Below are 8,356 nucleotides of genomic sequence, written 5' to 3' on the forward strand. Positions count from 1 at the left end.
TGGAGTCTGTGCACAGGAGACTGGACTGAAGCATGGTTAGCTGTGAAAATGGTCAACTTTATTTCAAGAACTAAGTCAAGAGCAGCAGCTGTGTGTGCCCTGAGAGGAGCGTGGGCAGGACAGAGCAGGCCAGTGGCACTGAGGCTGCCTTTGGATCTCAGCGGGCATTGCCCCAGGAAGAAACGCTGGTGCTACTCTGCAGCCTGCACTGGATCCTCTTCCTCTTGCTGCTCAAGCCTTTTTCCCCCTTAGCACCTGCAGGAGCTCCTGCACCCGAGTAAAGAACTCCACCAGCTTCTGGAGTGGGAATGGGCAGGAGCTAAACGTGCCCGACTGTGTTGGGATCGGCCTTGGCCTCTGCACGGGGGTGGAGGCGGTGAGAAAATGACTCCATGCCCGCGCCGTTGGAGCAGCCCGGACTGCTGGGTGCAGTCCCATCTGTACCAGGATCCAGTCGTAAAAGTGCTGCGTGGAGGTGTAGACTCCGGGCCGCCTGGCTCTCGCGCAGCCTATCCCCCAGCTGGTCACCCCCACGAGCCAGAAGTAGTCGGCGTGCTTGTCTTGGCAGACGAGAGGACCACCGCTGTCACCCTGCAGCGGAGCGGAGGAGAGTCAGAGGGTTCTGGTGGTGTTGGGTGGCCCCTGTCAGCACTGTGGCTGGCTCCTTCTCTCTCCTGGCACCTGCCAGAGCTGTACCCAGTGCCCAGCAAGGCTCTGCTCAGGTGCTGGAGCCTGCAGGACCTTGTCTGGGAGGGGGTGGTGGGCCTGCAAGGTAGGGCGCTCTCTCCTCTCTGCCCGCTGATCCTGGAGGTGTGGAAGGGGGACGTTCCAGGACTGGGATGCAGACCTCTGGGCTGGGGCAAGAGCACTGCGTGGCCTTTCTGGGCAGAGTGCCGGGGCTCTGGGACAAGAGGGGTGCTGGGCAAGGGCCTGCAGACGGGGAAGGGAAGGCAAGCCCCGACAGCGGTGGGGACCCAGCGGCAGGAGGGCGACTCGGCAGGCGCAGCACGCGCCGGGGGACGTTTGGGCGCTGGCGACAGGGCTGCCTGTGCTGCTGGGGGCTGGCGCGGAGCATGCTCCTACCTGGCAGGTGTCGATGCCGCCCTGCGGATAGCCGGCACACACGTTGTGGGGGTGGACGGCCCCTCTGTACCAGCGGCTGCTGTTGCAGACCTTGACATCAATGAGGTGGACCTGGGCCTCCTGCAGGACAGCAGTCGATCCTGCAGCTGTGAGCACAGGAAGGAGTTAGCAGCCAGCAGCCCTTCTGTTCCCACTTCTCCTCCCCTGTGTGGGCGAAGCCCTTCCCTAGGGCTCGCCTTTGCCCCTGCAGAGGCCTTGTGCCGGGCTTGCCCTTCCCTCTCGCTTTGGCTAATGGCTCGGGCCCATCTCTCCATGGCCGTACGTCCCCGCAGCCCGACTCTGGTTTTCGCCGCCACCGCTGCCCAGAAGCCCAGCCCGCCTCCCCAGCGTGCCGAGCTTACCCTCGGCACAGGAATACTCTTTGGGAACTCACATCTTGCCATGGTGGCACCCCAACCGCTGACGTAGCAGCTCGTCAGCTCTGACACTCTCAGCGAGGCGTCGGGCACGCAGGCCAGCTGTACGTAGTAGCCGCACTGGACAGGCTGGTCCAGTTCCAGCAAGGCGATGTCGTTCCTCTCCGTGAAGTTATCGTAGTGTTCATGAAGTATTAGCCGATAAATACCGCGCACTTGGGTCTCAGGGCCCGGCTGAGCCAAGTGGGTGGCCCCGATCACCACACGCCACATGGTGAGGTAACTGGAAGGCAGATGCAGAGAGGCCTCAGAGGGAGCGGAGCCACGTGCTGCAGCAGCCCCGTGGTTCCCTGCCTTCTGCTTCCCAAGGCAGGGAGGAAAGCAGCGCTGCGGAGGGTGCCACTGCCCTAGCATGCCTTGGGCACCAGGAACGTGGAGCTGGAGGCTGCTAGGAAGCGGTGGCACGAGCCCAGCCTTCTGCGGAGCAGTCTCTCAGCTGGGCTCGCCAGTGCCCTGGCACCGGGCATACTGCAAGGCAGCGGGATGGCAGGAGCTCGTGGGGCTGCAGACGGGGCGCCTGCTGGTGCTGTGGGGATAGCCCCCTTCCCTGCTCCTTCTTACCTGGCCGCGTTGAAGCAGTGGGCTGCTGTGAGGACCCACTGCGGGCTGATGAGGGACCCTCCGCACACGTGGCCCCAGGGGCTCTGGATGCTGACGATCCAGGGCCAGGCCCCTGGCTGGGCACCCGAGCCACCCACGACGCGCGACATGCCGTAGCGAGCCGCCATGGGCCGGAGCCCGCAGGTCCTGGTGTAAGAAGAAACTCATGAGTGTGCTGCTGGACGGCTGTGCTGCTGTTGAGGCTGAAGGTCAGCCGTCTTCCCTCCCCCCGAGGGGCTGCACGGACGGCAGGGCCAGGGAACCCCGTGGCTGTGCCTCCAGCCCTCTGTCCGCTGTAGCCCCGTAGACGGGTTGTGCCAGCAGCCTGGGTGCTGGCAAGGAGCTGAGGCTCCCACAGGGAGTTTGGGAAGCTGTGGAGTGGCCACAGGGGCCGCGCGGGCCCCCTCCAGTGAAGCCCGTCAAGGGCTGCCCGAGCTCCCTCCCAGAGCCTCGGCCCACTTACCCACAGCTGTCCCACATGCCGTGCGCAGGCCGGCACACGGCCAGCAGGACGAGGAGGGCGAGCACTTTCATTGCTGCCAGCGGCACGTGTCAGCTGCAAGAACAAGGTCTTGTTGCCTCCAGCGCAGCCGCCGACGTACTGCCCGCAGCAGTCTCGCTGCCTCTGATGGCCTTGGCCCTGGGGCTGATGTCACAGAGCCGCCGTTTCTGGGCATGCGGCACGGTGGCCTCTCAAGGGGGGGTGGAGGTGGGGGTGTCAGCAATACGGGGGGTTTCCAAGCAGGAGGGGAGGCGGAAGCTGGGATCGGACAGCCCTGACAAACCCCTGCTGAACACTCTGCCTGTGGGATGAGGGCATGCAGGCCCCGTGGCTGGCAGTGGCAGAGGCTGGGCTTTCTTTAAAAATGGATGCTGCCCAAAGGAAAAAAAAAAAAGAAATGAACCATTACTTTCCAAACTCAGTTACTGACGGGCTCAAGCAGTGTTCTGCTGGTTACCAGCAATATGCAGAAATGGGACTTAGGGGACCACCTGCACCTGCGTCTGCAATTCCAGTCCCTTGCTATCCCAGGCCAACATGGCCCGTCATTCGATTAATCCATTTATCAAGGTGTCTTCAGCTTGCTGGCAATTTTGCCCTGCCAGTGCTCTGGGAATGCTGCTTGCTGTCCCAGGGCCTTGTTCCTCTCAGGAACCTCAAAATGCTCACTTAGGTTCCTGTTTGCTACAGACACGGGCTCTTTTAGTGCTCAGAAAAGATGAGGGGCACAAGCCACACCTCAAGGAACTCCAGTACCTCTAGGAAATGTTTATCCCAGCAATATTTAGGCCCACGTGTTCTTCTGAAGGCCACTGAGGTCGAGAGAAGAGCAGGGAGACAAGTGACAGAGCGCTGATGCACTCAGATCTGGGTTGCAGGGACAGCAGTGTCTACCACCCCATGTCCTGCCCCTCCTGCGCTGGCTGGCACCTTCACAGCAGGGACAGCCAAGGGGCACACGGTGCCACCCCCTATCTGCCACAAAACCTAGCACCAAACCTGCAGCAGTTTTCATCTACTCGACTATGCCAGGCAACAGAAGGAGCTGTGACAAGTCCTGCTCAGCCATCCCCGTTTCGCTGGCAGAAACCTCTACAAGTGGGGCAGGAGGGACAAGCCGGGGCCCCTCTGATGCTCACAGGGAGCACCCGCAGCCCCTTCCTTCCCACCGCCAAACCTCTGTCCGCTTGGCTGGGACTGACTTCACTGCGTTCCTCCCTGCTCATCTCTCGGCATACACCAGTCCCCAACCCCATTTCAGGCCTCTGCACCTGCTATCGTTCCACTGCAGGTACTTTGCCACCCTGTAAACCTGAACTTCCTACCAAAACACAAAAGAGGGCCACGAAAATGACCAGAGGGATGGAACACCTCCCCTGTGAGCACAAGCTGAGCGAGTTGGGGTTGTTCAGCCTGGAGAAGAGAAGGCTCCGGGAAGACCTTCTAGCGCCCTTCCAGTGCTGAAAGGGGGCCTAGAAGAAAGATGGGGACAGACTTTTTAGCAGGGCCTGTTGCAATAGGACAAGGGGTAACGGTTTTAAACTAAAGAGGCCAGATTCGGACTAGATATAAGGAAGAAATTTTTTACGCTGAGGGTGGTGAAACACAGGCACAGGCTGCCCAGAGAGGTGGCAGAAACGCCATCCCTGGAGACATCCAAGGTCAGGCTGGATGCGGCTCTGAGCAACCTGATGCAGCTAAAGATGTCCCTGCTCACTGCAGGGGGGCTGGACTGGATGGCCTCTAATGGTCCCTTCCAGCCCAAACCACTGTAGGATTCCACTGATTTTTCAGCTGAAAAGCACACAGAGTGGAGACTAACACGAGGGGGCTCCATCTGATGCCTTCGAGTTCAGCTGATGACAAAACCAGGACACAGCGCAGCTCTTTCACCTGCAGCCGCTTCGCGTTTTACCTGCAGAAGGTCCTGGGCAGACCCTCGCCTGCCCACGTCCACCTCCAGGCAGCAGCTCCAAAAGGCCCGAAACTCAGCGCACAGTTGCTCGGGGTTCTGCAGCTCTGGTGTCCCGTTGGTCGCTATCAGATCCATTGCCTAGAGTGACAAGAAACACAAGACTCCACCTGTTTCTTTCTTACCCAGAACTGCTCACAGAGAGCCCATTTTTTAAGGTCCAGCCTCCAGTGCCAGTTTCCTCCCTGGCAGAGGGTTAGAGATGATTTTTCTCTACCTACAAAAAACCTCTGATGCAGCCACAGCTACTCCAACATCAATGTGATTTTGCCTTGACAGCTGATTGCAGTGGCTGACCTAGTTAGGAGGAACTCCATCAGCAAAAGCACATTTGGCTTCTCTGTGCATTGACACCAACTTTCCTGGCTATTTTAAAGAGTGAACTTGGTCCAGCTGTATTATTTCAAAGGGTTCGGACATAAAATGCATCCCTGCAGTGCTCACTGCTCCCTAAAGTACAGCTTCCTTAAAACAAAGGTAGTTCAGATTTTCCCTCTGTTCTAGATAAAAATGGTAACTAGAGGATAAAAAAGTAGATCCATCAGCTTATTCCTTGGCTAAACAGAAACATTTGGAACCTCATTTTCAACACAGACACGTTAGCTGCGTGCACAAATATATTATGAAGAAAACACATAACTGGGCAGACAGGAGCCACCCGCAACTCTGTCTTTCAGCAGTCTCCAAATTCCAGATCAGCAAGTCTTCCTGACAGACCTCATGCCAAGGAATTAGAACGTAATTTTGCAAAACATCGGGCGAGCATTATCCGGGGCAGTTCACTTGGAACCAAGGTCTAACATGCTGCGAAGCTGGACAGATGAGTTCATTCTGCTTTTGTAAGACGTTCTTCAGAACGGCAAGACAAATGTTTTGAACTGTTTGAACCTAAACTTGCAGAATATGTCCCAAATATACAGCAATAATAATAGAAATAGGCCTAGGAGTCTTCCATACAAATGTCCGCCATGACAAGAACAGCTCTGCGCTACTGGCGTTTAAAGAGACGGTGGCCAAAGGGACTTTGATCTTATCCTCTTAAAGGTAGAGGAAAATTTCCAGGCCTAAAAAGCCAAATGAACTATCCTAGAGGAAAAACGATAAAAGGAAGTTTCTCTACTTTTCCCACAAGAGAAGTGTCACAAAATCAGTCCTGTCCCGTCCCTCTGCAGCTGCCCTCAGGCACCGGGCACAGCGGTGAGCCGGAGGGCCTGTCCTCACTGCGGTTAAATGGTGCTGCCCCAGGGACGTCCCTTCTCCTGCGGTAAAGGAACACAGCACCCATGTCAGCCTTGGGAATTTTATTCCGGCTACATTCGCCTGGCTGTGAAACAGGAATGCCTAGGATTTGGTTTGTTGGGTATTTTTAAAACTGAAACTGGGGAGGTCCAACCAGCGTTTCAAAGGACGTTTATCGCACCAATATTTGTCCCTCAGGCCCCAGGCGTATGCCTGGTGGAAGGAAATCCCAGTGAGAGAAAACAAACACTGTCACAGAAATATCCAGGCCACTCTTGGCTGGAAAATGGTTCATTCCTGTGAGTTCTGCATCGGCTGGAAAGAACGTGAGCAACAGGGGATGCATTTACTCTACACGTGGAAAACAACAATCATATCTACATTCAGACTGGTGTTAACTCTTTGATCAATGATCCTTTAATGCCCTTAGAGTACATGTAGGTATTTCAACTCCTGTCAGGAACGGAAGCTGCTGCATGCCTTGCACTGTTAAAACAAGCATTCACGAAAATGTGAAAGAACATCCTTTGGTTTCCAGGCTTTGCAGAACTCCCTGGATGGGGTCTAAATGTGACTATTAAACCCAACAGCTACTGTGTGCCATCAGCTAAAAACCTGACCTGTAAAGACGGGTCTTGCTTATCAGCTCTCCTGTTTGGATGCAGCTGAGAGCTCTCGCTGCACTCTGTGATTCCACACACAACAGCAGAGGGATCCTGTCCCTGTTGGAGATGATTCACCTTCATAAAACCAGCTGGGAACTGGGGAACTTCAGGCAGTCCATCACAAGCTGTTCACTGTTCCCAGCTCAGGGGCAACAGCCCCTGCCCAAGAGCCCAGGAAGTGAACACAGGTGGGACCAACTCCAGGTGCCTGATTTTAACCTCCTGCAGTTTGACTCAGACACCTGAAGACACCGTGAAGCTCTGAGTGCTCAAGCTGATCTCAACTCCCGCAGCAGACGAGGCATGTAGGGAGAAAAAGAGCATCTCAAATAATCTGGGCAAGGGCAGGAATGGCTGAATGTGAATTTGATCAGAGAGAAAAAATCCAGTTCCCTGCCTCACAGTTGACCTGAGGCTTCTCCAGGAGCCCTAAGCAACCTTTGAGGTTAAGGAAGCTGGGAATTTTCAGCCTGCAAACCAGGGACACAGGCCTACTGCCACCCTGCCAGCTGCGGTGCACTCAGCTGACTCAGCATCAGGCTGAACCCAAACCTCTTTACTTCTTCTCCCTGCTCAGGAGGTGGCACAGTGCACACCGCTCCTCCTGTGTGCACTCGAACCAACAACCCCGGGCACCTACCAAACCAAAACAAGCCTTCCAAGAAAACTCAGGAATCTTTGTTCAAGCAGAGCGGAGGACTGACACTGGTGTAGTTGTTGTATTCCTTTCTTAAGTAGCCTGCCTGGGGGTATGTCCTGACCCTTCTGCTGTTTCTTCTCTCGGCCTGCAGCACACAGTCTGGGTGCCATAGACCAGAGAGAGCACAGCCTTATTGCTATGGGAAAAGCTACACGTCATGCTCTATTTCAATTCCAGCCTTAACACAAACGATCTATCTATACACACGGTCACAATTAATTTCCTCATACATTCCTGCATCCCTATCAGGAATTAACTGTGCAGCACCTAACTTTATTCCAGCTACCAGTCATGAGGTTTTATCTTGGTATACACGCCTTCACTATCACACACTCATTTGGGATAAGAGCTGGTCATTTCATTTTAAGGAATGAGGATGAAACGGAAAACCTCAAAACATTAAAAATACATTTGTTTACTCCAAGTTTCTGTGCTAAAACCCATTTTTAGAAAGTCATTTGCTAATGAGTAATTATGGCATTTCTACAAGCAGCGACACTGCTTACCTGAAAGGCTCAGGTGAGCCATCGGCACTGATCCGAGTTTGAAAAGACTTCTCTGCCTGCAGACACAGCCGGAATGCTTTTCAGAAAAAGTCACCAACTGGAGAAACTTGCCGCTGAAAAATCGCTGTCACTCAGAGATACAGCTCAAAGAGATTTCAAAAAGCATACAAGGTATTTCAAGCCCAGTTGAAGGCAGAGATGGCACATCTCTGACCTGGCTACAAGTCACGTCTCTTTGGAAGTCTTCCCCTTGACGTCACCAAAGCTACAGGAGATGCTGCTGTGCTGCAGTGACAGCTTTAGAAGCGGGCCATGGGGGAACTGGTTCCAGCTGATGCGGCTGGGGTTTTGCCTCACGGGGGATTAACGGGATAGATTTGAAAGACACTGGTATCTGATTTTATGTACACCCTATCCTGAGAGGATCTTCATCAATAAAAGGAGGCTGTCCTTCCGCCACCTCTATTGCCATGACCCCAAGGGACCAGATGTCCACCTTGGGGCCGTAGGCTTCTTTCGTCACCACTTCTGGTGCCAGCCAGTATGGAGACCCGACCACTGTGCTCCGTCGAGTCTGCTCAGGGCTGAGCCGAGCACAGACGCCAAAATCAGC

Source organism: Leptosomus discolor, unplaced genomic scaffold, assembly GCF_034619465.1.
Source record: "Leptosomus discolor isolate bLepDis1 unplaced genomic scaffold, bLepDis1.hap2 HAP2_SCAFFOLD_156, whole genome shotgun sequence".
In the NCBI taxonomy this organism is placed as follows: domain Eukaryota; kingdom Metazoa; phylum Chordata; class Aves; order Leptosomiformes; family Leptosomidae; genus Leptosomus; species Leptosomus discolor.